Source organism: Parasteatoda tepidariorum, chromosome 8 (genome assembly GCF_982258835.1).
Source record: "Parasteatoda tepidariorum strain Cologne lab strain chromosome 8, Ptep-v5.0, whole genome shotgun sequence".
NCBI lineage: Eukaryota > Metazoa > Arthropoda > Arachnida > Araneae > Theridiidae > Parasteatoda > Parasteatoda tepidariorum.
This window is the reverse complement of record NC_141762.1, coordinates 107,195,547-107,211,421: the sequence shown is the minus strand read 5'-3', so window position 1 is coordinate 107,211,421 and position 15,875 is coordinate 107,195,547. Positions and strand designations below refer to the sequence as shown.

At 25.7% G+C, this 15,875-nt stretch overlaps 1 long non-coding RNA gene across 10 annotated transcripts in view; it reads right to left on the bottom strand.

Annotated features, from left to right (window-relative positions):
• Positions 1–740: 740 nt before the first annotated feature.
• The window catches only part of LOC147806653 (uncharacterized), a 36,272-nt gene continuing 21,137 nt past the window's right edge, over positions 741–15,875 (bottom strand). For 6 of the 10 annotated variants that reach the window (XR_015428458.1, XR_015428452.1, XR_015428451.1 and 3 more), the window contains 2 exons: positions 14,833–14,951; positions 13,496–13,618 (listed from right to left, as the gene is read on the bottom strand). This is a non-coding gene — a long non-coding RNA (uncharacterized LOC147806653). Of the gene's footprint in view, positions 7,477–10,029; positions 10,168–10,872; positions 10,976–13,495; positions 13,619–14,832; positions 14,952–15,875 lie in introns of those variants that run through there. The other 4 variants (XR_015428455.1, XR_015428454.1, XR_015428456.1 and 1 more) reach the window with 4 other exon arrangements.

Genomic DNA, 15,875 nt, shown 5'->3' with positions numbered 1-15,875 from the left:
CGTCGCAAAATTGTGATGGCATGTCTTCGGATCATCCTCCGGGATGTTTCCCAAACCGTCGCCAATAGCCCATTGTGCAGCTCTAGTGCAACATAAAATTTAACAACAACGACAGGTCTGCTGGCGTATAGTCCTCCTCCCCTCAAACGTCTGGCAACAGTTTTTCGGGAGATCTGCTTTCCTGTGGCAGCAAGAAACTGATTTGCCACCTGTTGAGCTGTGGTGCGCCTGTTCCTTTTATACTGATAGGACGATGTATTTGTCTTCTGCAGGCGTCGTACTTCGAACACGACCTTCCCCGTGCCGCCTACTATACATTCTAGCAGTTTTAAAATGATTTCCACAGCCGTGAAACAACGCTGTGAGAGACGGCGAGCTCCCTGGCAACATCTGTGATTTTTAGCCCTTCTTCGATCTTTCCAATAATTCGGCCACGCTTAAAATGATCTAAGTGATATCGGGAAGACATGCCGAAAATTTCAAGTTCGTCAACTAAATCTTTCCTGTAAAACTTTGACTTGAAACAACAACGCTCCACACGCGTCAAAACCTTTAAAGCTTTTATCAGCGCTGTCACGAGATGAACAGACGTGGAAAAAGAATTTGCATACGCATACCTCATCTTACTATATCCCGCACTTATTCTAATTTTCCACATTTTGTGGTTGCTATGGATGATAGTGTTATCCGTCCTTAGCAATTGTCCAGCAGTGTAGTAAAGAAAAACAATGAGGCAAGCATTTACAATAACAACTTTTATTGCACCTTTCTGTACAAGAACAATGAACTGAATTCTTACTTTATTACATTAAAGGGAAATAGAATTTATTGTCAACTACGGTACAGATATTACGACACATCAAAAGAGATAAATGGAACTTTTTATAAATTTTATATCTTCTTAGACTAGAAACACCATAGAATTGACGGGGGAAAAAAACTTGTACTAAAATGGAACCTTTTGTTTGTATCAATGATTTCATTTAACAATCTGATTGCTCTGTCAGATACATAAAGTCTTGATAATGCATAAATCTTTGAGGATTTAGTTAATATACATTTTCAATAAGAAATATGATTAATTCAGCTTTTATATTTTACATTGTTAATAAACTGCTCGTGTAAAATATTTTAAAAGCCAATATGCAAAACATACTTAAAAAAAAATTTTTTTTTTTTTAGAGATCAGTAAAGGCGTAATTTTTAGAGCAAATTATTTTTTAAACCTTTGTTTTTTCAAACTTTTTTTATCATCGAGTAATCAATGTAATTCTTAGACTTTTCCAGAATTCTAGACTATATTTTATCTATATATAGTAGTATTTCGTCAGAAAAAAATAATTTTTTTAATTTTATTATTTGATGTTTTAACGGATTTTGAGAGTGGAGAAAAACACAACTAAATGAAGACATTGTGTAAAACTATCGAATTGCGACATCTTTAAAAGGACTCATTTTAATACATGTTTATAAAAATAATAATAAAATTAAAAAAAATTATTCGCAATTCAATATTTAGTTAAAGTTCCCTGTAAAAAAATCAACAGTAACATTTTCTGTTATGTTAAATATAATAAATAACTTTATAAGTCAATTTGATAATTACTTAGGATTTCCTAAGTTTATGAAATGCAACTGAAATTTAGCTTCATAAATTATAACTATTTCAATAAATTTTGATTATTTTTTAGAACATAAGCTATTATATTTTATTCATGAATTGTATAAATTCAAATGGTTAACGAAAAACTTTTAACAATGTATAAACTTTACTTTCCAAAAATATTTTGAAAAAGCCATACTAACTTAAAAAAGAAGATAATATTAAGGGTAATTTTAAACCAAAAAAAAAAAAAAAAAAAAAAAAAACATTTCTTGTTTTGAGAATTTTTTTTTGCCTCTGAAGAATCAATTCTCTGTGAAGAAAAATAAATAAAAATGCAAAATTAATGTTTGAAAGGTCAAACCTTCTGAAAGACCAATTTGTTTTTCTTGGTCATTTAGAGTTATTACAAATTGACTGTAGATAAATAATTTTTATCAACAGTCAATTTGTAATAACTCAAGTCAGTTTAACTACATTTTGCAAAAAATTATTTTCTTAAAAAAACTTCATAATAAAAAAGCCACTTGAAACAAGACTTTAACCAAGACTTCATGAATCATGTAATATATTAAAGAAGCACTTTCAATAAAAAAAGAGATCAATAAAAAATCTCATGTTTATAAAATAAAGCAAAATCATACTTTTTTTTTTAAATGAAAGAAAAAAGCACTAATTTAAATGAGCAAATTGCTCATGAAGTCAGATTATTATTTCTAGATACAATTCTTTAATAAATTTTATATATAAGTTAAAAAATATATTTCAATCAAATAGCAACATTTCAGTTTTTTCCCCATTCCCTTATTTACAAAAGTTGAAATAAATTTGCAAAGAAAAAAAAAAAGATTTAAACACAAAACACAGGAAAATAAAATTTCAAAAGCTATAATAATTCCATTATAAGTTTATTTTCCTACTTGATAAATCAAATTTATGACAAAACAAATCAACAAAAATGAGTACAACAAAAATACACAAGACTGAAATTGCAAATAAGTCAGACTTAATTTAAACATACTCCTCAAAAATGTGCATATTCATAACGGGCAGCACATTGCAAAAATCAGGCATGTAAGATTAAATTCTTTGTGTTATACTTCAGTGCCTTTAAACATTCAGAAATTCAATATTGAACATTTTAATAAGTAATTTAATTAAAGTGTAGTAAGAGAAAATAAACAGAAATGTTAAACTAAAACAAACTGAAAAATATTATGAGAAATATATTACTTTTGTAATAACAATATGATTAATAATAATAAAGATTAATAAATAATAATCATTATATAGTAATCATTATTATTAATCATATTATATTATTTTCTAAATGATAATTCTTATATAAATGATAACTATTATATAACATAATATAAATGATTACTATAATAATAAATGATATAATGAATGATTATTTTTAATAAAAGAGTCAACAGGGTTAAGTTTTTTTTAGTATCAAATGAAATAAAGACATTTTTTGAAATTTTTATAAAACTCAAAATTAATATCGAAAGTAGAACTTTTTTATACTTCACACAAAATACAAGATCACTAGGTATATTTATACATAAAATCGATTGTTAAAAAAATATTTTAATTTTCCTTAAATTCTGTTGTGTCAAGTAAGTCATCTGCACCTTTACAGAAACAATTCACAATAACCAATTATAATTTATTAACAAAGATGATAAAACTTCATTATTTTTTTTAAATAACTGGTTAAAATATTACAAACATGAAATCTACATACAAATAAACATGTTAGCATGAAACACTAATTAAAAACAAATAAAAAAACTGCTAAAATGTAAACTTCTAACTGGGTGTGATTGCTTTGAAAATTAACCTTTAATGTACAAAATAAGCTTTATCAAGTTTATAAGCTTATTTTCAGAAATATGTTACATTAACTACAAGATTTAAAAAGCTTTAAAGATGCTACTAATATTTTGAGATCGTCATATTTTATCTTCAATATTAAAGTATATTCAAATTAAAATTCTAGAAAAATTGAGCATAATTCTTTTTTTTTACTAATTATTTATTTAGACACTAATTCTAATATAAGTAAGTCACAACTTAAATAAAAAGCATTAATAAATATGCAAAATAATAAAAAACATAGGATCACACAATCTTAATAAATGATCACACAACTGAAATAAAATAATTTTTACCTAAAATAAAAAATAAAAATTTTCCTTCACAGTAAATATTAAAAATTAAGCGTACCTAAGTAATAAATTTTATCTCTAAAAATACCTCATAGTTGGTTAGATACATTGAATGCATTTTGCACATAAAATAATTAACCTTAATAAATGTTTTATGGGTAAATAGTGTTTGTATTTAGTTTAATTAATGCACAATGACACCAAAAATAAATAAAAATAATGTATACTTTGTCAATTAAAAATAAATACTAAGTCCTGCACTTTTTATGTAACTGTAAAACATAATTGTTATAAAAAATTTGTTAAAAATTAAGCATGTGTTAAAGATATTTGCATTACAACAAAACACATAACAAATTTTTAGCAACTGTAATCAAATTTCCACAGACTGACAATCATTATCTTTAAAAATTAAGTACACAATTTTTCGCCACACATTCATTGTAAATGTTTAACTAAAAAGCCTTACGACTGTATTAAGGCTAGTAATTGATCAGATTTCAATTGGAATTGATATATAACAGTACTCTTTCATTCATTTTAATGTAATATAAAAAAAGAAGGTTGAAGTAAATTTTCTTTACCTACTAAAGGACCACTTTAAAAGGTACATTTTATATTAACTAATTGGAAAATTTTAAAAATTAGGTATGTTATAAACACTGATCACCATGATAGTTTTAATAGAATGATTTTTAAAACAATTTAAGCTTTATTTAAACTATTCAACTAAAATTTCACTAATAAATTAGAATCAGATTAGGAACAGTCATTATTTTAATAAAACTTAACAACCAAGAAATAAAATTATTTTCACATATTTTTGGCAAAAACAAAATAAATTTTGAAATACAATGGGAAGACACTTCAAAATATTAGAGTAGAACCCTAATTATACAACACCCAGGGAACTAGGGGTGTGTTGGAAAATTGAAATCCTTTTTCGACCTTTTTATGTCAATTTTATAAGTGTGAGTAAAATTACTCAAAGCAATTAGCAATGATAATAAAGTTTAATAGAATCCCTTATCAGGCATGGGAGTAGGAAAAAAACAAAAAGTTTGAAAATACCTATCAATTCAAATAATGAAAAGAAAAAAAAAACAATAAAAAGGCATGTGAAGTTATTTTTCCCAAAAAGCAAATATTTTAATTATTTAGATACTTGTTTAAAGTTTTTTTTTTCTTTTACTTCATCTACAATTTGAGAGTCTAACAAAAGTTTTTTCAAATAAATCATGATTGATTAAGGAGAATAAAATTATATTAGAATAAAATAGCAAAACATTGTAGAAATGTTATTTTTTTAAAAAAATCAATATTTAATATAGCATTTTTTTTCTTCTAAAGCTTAGAAGCTTTATGCCTGTCTTACCTGTGTTTCATTTTTCTGACATGAATAATAGAATCTTATGACACAATATAATGAAAAAAAAGTCATTCTCAATTTTTTTGGGTCATTTCCTAGGAGTTTTTCAGAATTATCATCATAGTAGTAATTTGATATAATTTAATGAGGAGTTTAATGACTAAAAAGGAACAATGCATCAGCTAGAATGCAATACAGTTTAACAAGCGTTGAAAGAGGTGTCGGATACCTGAATAGATGAGGCGTTGAATAATTAAGGTTCTGCTGTATTTTACATATAAATGAAATATATTTGTCAATAATTTATAATGAGTTTTACACTTTTAATTAAATAATAAACAAATAGAACAACATGACATGCAAAACACAAATACTAAAAACCAGTTTGCTGAAAAATTAATTCACGAATTCTTAAAGACCAAGAATTTCTTTTGATCATTTAACAATGAATTAACAATTAAAATTACATGTGTTTTTAAAATGATCATAATTAGGGTTGCAAGTTCATCGTCAAATTTCACATAAAATTTAGAAATTTCCGAGGAATACAAATATAAGCATGTAAACGAGCAGAAATTTTTTTTTTGATTTAATTTAATTTTATATAACGTTAAATTTATTCATATAAACAGAATTTCAAAGAAACATTGCAAATTGTTAAATTATTCTTGATATGTTTTTCCTTTCATCAAATATTTGTTTGCATTAAAAAACGTATAGAAATGTTAGCAAAGTTTTTATAAATTTTACAGTCCTGGACATATAGCCGGTGTTAACCACTCACTCAGCTAATTGTCATTTCAATTAATTTCTGGAAAAGTAAGAGCTTATTGCACTATTTGGAAGGCACATTGCTCTTATTAATTTATAATTGAAAAGATAGTCCAAATCTTATTAAGTAAGGTGATCTTACTATCTCTAAACTATTTTCATGTGAAATTGCTATTGATCTATTTTCCTAAACATTTTATCAATAAAAAATTATCAATTTTATAGCTGCAGAGAAGTACTAATTGTTGTTAGAATTACTGTTGAATTAGAATACCAAGGTAAAAAAACTTCTCCGTTCAAACAATTTTTACACAAATCACAGCAGTTCAAAAAATTTCTGGATTCAAGAACAATAAAACATGGAGATGAGCATGAAAATTCACTCCCTGATAAATTTGCAACCCTAATTATAACACATACAACTTCAATGACTTTTTCATGACTAGTAATTGACTAGTCTACTATAATAAATCTGAATAAGACTAAAAATAAATACTAACGGGAAATATAACACATTCCAAAAATGGTTAACAAAAATATGTAAATACAACGATACATAAACAAGTTGAATTCAGAGAATAAACAAAATCAAAATAGTTACTAAAATCCTATTTCAATCTACTAAAATAGAATTTTTATTAAAAAATAAAATGAGATTCTATAAAAAGACATGACTAGAGTAAAAGACATTAAAAGATATTCCAAAATAAATTGCAATTTACCTGTCTGTACTGCTTATAAAATATTGAAACATGAATTTGAATAAAATACCGGGATGCTATTCACCAATTAATAACTGTATAATATAAATAACATTTTAATAACTGCATAGAGCAACTGTTCTCCATGAACACATATGATATTTTTCGAAGTAAAAACGTAACAAACTATCATATATAACCATATTTTAATTCAAACAATAACTTCTCAAACACTAAAATAAATAAATTTCAGTTAATTTTAACGAATAAAGGCAAGGAATGTTAAAAGATTTGTTAAACAATGAGAATGACTGTAATAATCGGTAATTAATGAATTTATATATTTTTTAACATCATACAAAAAAAAATATTCAGATGATTTAAAGAAATAATAGGAAGTTAAATTGATACTTATATTAACATGCACAAATTTCCAGTTTAAGCTAAAATTTATTTAAAGAAAAGTCAAAAATTAAATTCTCCTTTTATAAATAGGCCATTTGCCTAAGTGGACCATAAATTGTTGTACCAAAGTGGTCAACTTGCATAGTTAAAAGAAGAAAAAAAACCCTTTCAAACTGGGATTGCCAATTATTTTGGAATATCTTTTGAACACTCTTAATGCTATTATTAGTTTAAATGTGAAATATAGATTTCTTTTAGATGGGAAATAAAATTGATTGGAACTTTCCTTGCTTGAGACAAAATTACAGTGTGAAAACACTCCAGTCAAAAATTGGATGATAGTAACCAATAAATGCTGCACTAATTATCCACAAGAAAGGAAATCATCTCCAAAATGGGGAAAACGGTGAGGGATGACATAGATCTACTTCTCCACTGCTCACATTCTGTACCCTTTAAAAAGAAAACACTTCATATTAAAAAAAAAAAAAAAAAAGCTTAAATAATAAATTTGCATGTTAAGGAACACATGTTAGAATTTAAGAAATACATTTATATGTTAAGAATGTCTTAAAGACAGTTCTTTTAAAAGGGCTATACTTTGCACTATCTATAATGAAATGAAGAGTTTGTCTCTCTCATAACTCAAGAATCATTGAATGTAACATTCTGAAATTTGAAAAGTGGCTATAAGGGCAACTTTAGCCTCCAATGTTAAAACTCGCTCCAAATTTTAGGAAGCTTTAATATAGATACTATAAAAAAAGGTTTTTAACAGTCAGGTTTTTAACAGTTAAATGGAACAGTTTTAGAGAAAATTGTGTGTGGTAAATTTTGACTTTATGAGTTGACCTTGGGCAACAGCCTCATGCTAAATAATTCAGAATACTGGTAATCCTTAGTTTTACAAGACGAACCATTTAAAATATGCTCTGCTGAATCTACTAACACAAAGTCACCGGAAAGGAAAAAATATAAGAATAAAATATAAGGAAAAAATTAAGAAATGAAAGGCTTTTTAGTTTCATTAATATGCACTATAATGCAACACTAGATAAGTTATATTTTACTTGTGAAAATGAATTTAAAAAAAGTAATCTAGTGTTTAAATACACGTTAAAATGTAACAATTGAAACAGCAGCATTATTTTAACCAGAAAAGGAAAAAAAAAAGATTAAATGCTTTAAACATACTTATCTATCCTTAACATAACTTGCAAACATTCTAAAGCACATTTTAATGATTTTATGAAATATATTTGAAACAAAATGCAGTTTACTTACACATGGCAAATTAATAGTCTAAATCGTGTAATAATTAGTAACTTTCACATAGTCTAAATAACATAATTCATACTAATACATCACATAATTCATATTTCATAATAAAGTGATTAGATGTGACTACAATCTCGATAATTTTTTTATAAGTTTATTGTTAACAATAATCTGACTTCTTAAAATGTAATAACAATAATTATTCTAGGTTATTTTTGAAAATAGAAAGGTATTTTTGTATAAATAGTAACATCTAAAGCACATAACATAGAGCATATAACATCTTCATGTCTGACACATTACTTAGTATTTAAACTGTTACATCTTCCATATACAAGCTTTAAGGTTTTTTAAATTAAGTAAAATTAAGGATGTTTATACTTTGAAAAGTTTATTGCATCAAAATATATAGCATATTTCAAAAGCCCAAATTCAACTCTTCTTTCAATTGAAGAACTTAGTGAATGAAGGTTCTAAGCTAAAACATTTAATGAAATTGAGAATTTTCTGGAAAAGAACTTATTTAAGTTCTACCTAATTATATAATATTAATTTAGTACTTTAATTTGCCATCTTTAAATTTTGAAAATCTCAAAGGATGAAAGTACTAATTGACAATCTTCAGGTTTTTACGGAATGAAAGAAATTCCAAGCACATTTGGATACTTACAGTGAACCAGTAACCATTAAAAGTCCATCTTATGGCAGAAAATTAATATACCAAGAGAATAAATGCTAAATAGTTAAAACTAATGTTTGGAATTTATCAAGATTTTGTCAATTGGAAGCTGCAGGACAAGAAATAAAGGTCAGGCTAATACTTTACTTCCTAATGTCAATGAAAAATGAAATGAAATGGAAAAAAAAAAAAATTAGGTAAAACTGTAAAAGCTTTTTATATATTTTATTTGATGACTAAATTTTACATGCAATCATTAAAGTAAATAAGTTTTAAATACTTGTATATTTTTTAGTTTTAAAAAATATACAAGTTTTATTACTAAATGTGCAATTTATTATTTCTGAAACAATTTTAAAGATGCTACTAACTCATTGGAAAAAAAGGGGCTAAGAACACTCGAATAAACTAAACATCACGTTAACACAAACTAAAAAAATTCAAAGTGAATTCAACTGTTTTCTTTTGAAGCTAAATTAAATTCTGAAAATTTTACATTAATATGCAACTGTCAAAAACAACAGGTTCGAGGATTGTTTTTCCCTGCAATAGACCAAGGCATCAGAATGTTTTCATGCCCCATCAGGGGCTGCAATTGCACTGGTCGAACAGAGTGGGAAAAAAAACTTGTATAAGAGGATTAAATATGGATAATGGAATATAGAAAATTGATAATTTTAGTGAAATGATATTTAAAAAAATTAAAAATTTTTTGCAATTGATTGAAAAATAGCAATTTTTTTAAAAAAAATATAAATACATTAATGAAATTAGTCCAAATTAGTCGCTTATTCTTAAAAATTTTCATTCCAGTTGCCTTTTTAGTCGACAATAGCAGTTCTAAAATCTTCAATATATTTGACTTTAAAATATTATGTATAAATTTTTTAGTCAGATGGACTTTTCCTAGGTTAAGAATTAGGATATTGACTGAGTCTGCGTGACACCCTTAATGATGACTAAGAAAAACAACAAAAAAAGTGTTAAGAAAATTAAATTTTTTTAAACTAAAACTGCCAATTGGAGAGCTAACCAAAATAAACCCTTACCAGGAAAATAATTCAGAATAAATTTTTCAAATCACTTTGGGCCGCATCTAATTTTTCTTCCATTTCTTCAATCATTCCTTCTGATGGTCGTACATGATTAGAATCTTCCTCATTGTCTTCTTCCATAGCATCATCTTCCTATTTGATGTGTAACCAAAATTAAAAAAGAAAAAACAAAACGTTTTACAGAAAGAGTAGATAAATAACTCTTTTATAAAAATATTAGAGAATAATATTTAAATTGAAATAGAAAAGTAAGTTGAAATAGAACAAAATAAAATACAGGACTTTATCAGAAGACACCCTTTACATTTTAATGTGGAAGCATTTCAGAGAGCAATTATTTAACAAAATAAAAGCGGGGTATCAAAGTATGATTTGAGATATGCTATCAAAGAAGTGGAAATATATTGATTTTTAATTTTAGAGACAGATTTAAACATAGATCACATGTGAAGTCAAGAAAAGGTTTACATTGTCTATTTATTTTTAATTGACAAACACATTTAACAGAACTGTTACAAAACTTCTTTTTAATCTCATATATTTTCAGATTTAGAGCATTTTTTTTTGTAGAGATAAAAGGATATTTTGAATAGTGTCACTAAAGTTTGGGAATTTTTTGGATTTTTATACAATTAAATAAAATTTCACACAGAATTTTTTTTAGCAATTCTCCAACTTATTCCACATCATTGACTAAACAAACACATACATTGAAAATTAAAAACTAGCCTTTGATAGGTGATAATAAAACATAGAAACATAATAATAATATATACAAAAAGATTTAACCTAGATGCAAACAGTTATATGGATCAAATCTTTTAAATGACTAATTACCTTTTGCAGTTTCTTTTTAGCATCATTTACTTGTTTTTCTTGATTAGTCACATAACGAATCATTTTACATATTGTTAAATGAAGTATCTCCCATATATAAGCTCTACAAATAAAATAAAAAATCAGTTTTATTTACACATTTTTTTCAGCAAAAAAACAATATAGCAATGGAAATATTTGGAAACCAAACGCTAAAACTAATAAATATGTAATTTTTAAAAAGCAAAATTTATAATGTCTAATTACAAATATACCAGCTTTAGGAAGAAAAATTTATTTTAAAAGTAATTCAGTAAAAAAATTATTAAAAATAATTTAAAGTTACTACTTAAATTACTCAGAGTATCCTTTTTAAACTAAAATGAAAATTACAAAGTTACAAAACAAAACAAAAAAAATTTTCATTTATGGCATAATGATATTTAAGTATGGTCTAAAAGTTTAAAGGCACAGGAACCAAAATAGGCTAAACTACATAGGGGTTATAAATAGATATTGAATCAAAAAAGAAATAGAAAATCAACTGGGTAGTGTGAGATCATTGAACTTGTGTTTACCTAAACAAGACAATTTGCGGGATATTTAATCTAACACCCAATACATTTAGCTCATTTCTTATTATTTAATAAATAATTTTATAGTAAATAATTTTATTAATAAATAATATAAAATTTACATTACTATTTTCTTAATAAAGCAGTTGATATTTTTTATTTTAAAAATGGGAAAAGAAAAATCCATAAAATTCATATAAAAATTAACACTTATAAAAAAATCTTAAAATTTCACATATAATAAAATAAATAAACATATCTATCTTACAAATATAACATATGTCATAGAAAACAAACTAAGCTCCAAAACAAGTTAATATAAATACATACATATTTATAAGAAAAATATAAAATGAAAAAATAAAGAGCTTAAAACAAAATGTACACATAGACTAAGTTGATATAAAAATTCATCACAAGATATATACATATATACTTGTTTAACTAAGTAAATTGTGCTTTTTTTACTACGATTATACAAAAAAAGTGATTTAAATGAAGATGCATTTTGGTGAGATTATCTTTAATGTAATCAGAGTTTTTATGCCACTAAAAAAGATCAGTTAAAATAAAATAATTTTTCAAAACTTGAGATAGTATAAAAGAACCATAATGTTGTTAATTAATTACAGTGTATGATTGGATGTTAGGAACAATATAGAACAGCACAGTTTTGCACTTTCGAAATTTGTTTGTTTGAAGAAACAGCTTTAAACTTTAGAAGTATGAAGAACAATAACTTTAAACTACTCAAAATAATCAATATCCAAATTTTTGTGTTTTTTTTTTATTTTAAACTTTTACAATCAAATACTTTCTTTAATATTATTTTGAACAAATCTCACAAATTTATAAAAAATACCAGCTAAAAAAAGATTTAGCACAATCATTAAGAAATGTTTATTTTGTAGCAATTTAAAACATATTTCTGATATTTCGGAATATGCTTAGTAATTTTGAACTTATATTATTTTGGGTGCTATAAATAGATGCCTCTTATGACAGTTTCTACTAATAATTTTTGGAGTCTCATGGACTATTTTATTCATCTCTAATCAAAACAAATCCTTGTGCTTGGTATTATACTTTATCAAATTACTGATAAAAAAACTAATGTATTTTGTTATGTCTAAGCTATTATGCATATTAAATGCTGTAAAATAATGTACAGATAAAACTAACAGCGTAAAACCGGAGATCGATTGTATATGCATGTATATATATGTTGCATACGACATGCAGCGCCACCTGTAAGTAAGCAGACTCCCGGACATTCTCTCACTGAACGGCTACGGGGAGCGAGCTCATTAAGATGTTCCAGCTCTAATTATTTTGTACTGCCATGTAAGTGTTTTTTGTCATAATAAAAGCTTTAAAATGCAACCCTAGACTGCTTTGAAGCTTCATCGACACTCCCCGTCCGTAACATATATACACATACAGGTTGTTCAATAAATGTTGTGACAAACTTTTAGGGGAATAGGGCATGTCATAAGGATTAAGAATTACTCAGGAAACCATGACCAGAAATGTTATTGTATGCTGCTAAGGGGGCATTCTTATTATGAACTGTTACCTCCTGTGCCCATGAACATCAAGAACTTTTATTTATCTAAATTATCTAAATTATCTTCATTTTTTTTGTTTTCTATTAATTATTGTACAACATTGTAATAAGTACAATATTAGCTGTTTTATTGTAATTTAATGATTGGGCAACTAACTGGACAAGCTTGCCTAATCATTAAATTATGATAAAACAGCAGTTTGTAAGCCTATTTTAATGGAACTCTCAACAATAATTAATAGTAATATAAAATTAAAATATTTTAGAAAAAGTTCAAAAGCACAGCATGTCCACAATAAAGCGCCCCCAGCAGTGTATGATGACATTGACAATTATGGTTTCCAAGGTAATTCTTAAATCTTATGATGTGCCCAACCTACTTCCCACAGAAGTTTGTCGCAACATTTAAAGGACACTCAGTAGGTATATATATATATATACACACACATATACATACATTAGAAATTCATATAAACAAGTAATAAGTCAAATGTCTCGTAATAATAATAAAGAATATTTGCTTCGGAAATTCTGAAGAGATCTCTTTGTAAAAGAGCCAATTAACTAAAGAAGAACATTCAACTATTTCACCTTTCAAAAACTGCGTAACTAACCCTACCATCATCTGAAACAAAAGCAAAAAAAATAATAAAAATTATCTTTATAAGCATGTAATGAAACATTTTTATAAACAGGATGCAACAAAACAAATTTAAAAAATACATAGACAAACAATATTTAATCTAATTTCATTAAAAATAAATAAATAAATTAACAAAATATAATAAATAATAATAAAAGTAATTTTTTACTAATTAATAAATTTAATTGATTTCAAAGAGACTGCTTTTTGCAGAGATGCAGTGGCTTAAACACTTCAGCAATGGACCGCAAGTCTTCTAGCTTTTATCTATTCCACTCCTGCTGAAGTGATTGCTCTTTTAGATGGTCCAAACTTTTGTATGCATCAGTCATCAATAATTAGTGTTGAGGTGTCAACAACAAAAATAAATTTAACAGGAGAAGAAAAGAAAATGCAATAAAGAATAAAATGAACAAACCTGTTGACGAGCATGCCAGAGTTCAAACATGCTTTGCAAAATACAAATTTGGGCTTCTTCTGATGTGGATAAGACTTTAAAAACAGCATGATATCCACATAAAACATATTGAAATTTACTTAAATACAAAAAACCCGAGAAAATAAGTTATCTTATATAAATCACCAATTTGAACATCTGCTTGTTTCTGACAAGAAAACAACCCTATGATAATTCATATATCAATAATTTCATGACAAATAAAAAGTATTTATTATCAATATTTTATTTTTAACCTGATATTTAGAGCACCTACTTTTTAAGAATCATATTGTATTATAACAATACATATTACAAAAATCAGGAAAACATATATATATATATATATATATACACACATATATAATGAAACTTAAAATATAATAATAAACAGGCAATAAAAAATCAAAACCAAATACTATTGCAGAAAATAAGTTAAAAAATTAGGCATACGAAAAACAATAAGTAATTTAGATTTAGATAAAAGTAAAGAGTTTGATGACCCAGCAGGAATAGGCCATACATTGAAAATGAAATAGCATTATGTAGGATCACGTGGGGTAGAGTGGGTACATGGTATAAAGTGAGGATATGTTAAAAAAACCCACATATTTTCTTCTTTTAAATTGAAATAATTCCTTTAATATTCTTCAAAACATTTACTGGGATTGCAGTAAGCATTTTTACAAACATTTGCCAAAATTTGAAATTAAAGATCATATAAAAGTTTTAATAACAACAATAAAAATAAAGTATGTACCATCATTTTCTTGGAGAGGATTGGGCAAGTCTTTAATAAGTAACAAGGCCTCTTCCGCAGTGCACTTCTCTTTCAGTGCTGAGTCAACTGCTGAGCTGCAAAATTGCCTGGCAACACTTCTGAAAATCCACAAAATAATGCTGTATTTCTTTTTTTTAATTAAAATTTTTTAACATATTTACAAATCTCACATAATTTTAACTTGATTATTCTATTCTAAAATAGTTTTTGGTTTGGAAAATATTTATTATAATGCAATATTAATTTTAATACAGCATTGCATGTACTCAATGGTTACCAATCAGTGTACTGTGACCCGGAAAGAAAGTTGAAAGTTTCTAAGACTAATTTTTAAAAAAAGTCTTGTCTTAAGTTTTTTAGTAATTAAACAAATAAAATGGAAATTTTTTCACGAAAACGAGTCAAAAATACAAAATATTAACTGATATGCTATAGACTTTGGATGATTTTATAAAAGATAAAAATATAACAAATCATTTCAGTTTACTTCACAATCTAAATTAGTATATCATTGTTACATATAGAGATTAGTTTACTCTTTTATATATATATATGTGATGTAAATGACACAAAACCCAATTATTATGAGTTTCTTCTTGACTTAAGATTCTTTTTATTCATTAATTTCTAAAACAAAATTATGGATTTAATACTTTTAGAAAAAAAAAATATTTCAAAAGTGAATACCTAATTTCTTAAGCTGTACACACAGTTCGATATAAAAAAAATCCTTCTAGAATTATCTTTGTTTTTTTTTCTTTGTATAGCCGTTGCCAATAGTTACACAATGTGCATCATGAAAAATTACTCAGTCAAATTTCCCATTACAAATATTTTTATAATTACAATTTTTTCATTTCAGACAGCCTTAAAAAAATTTTTAAACGATAATCTAAATTCACCAAAAGATCCTCCTGATTCTGATTCATTAATTTTATATGCAAATATATATATATATTAGAATTGGTGAAACTTGACAAACGTGTTTTTCAACTTTTTTTTCCTAATAAAATTAATCAGAA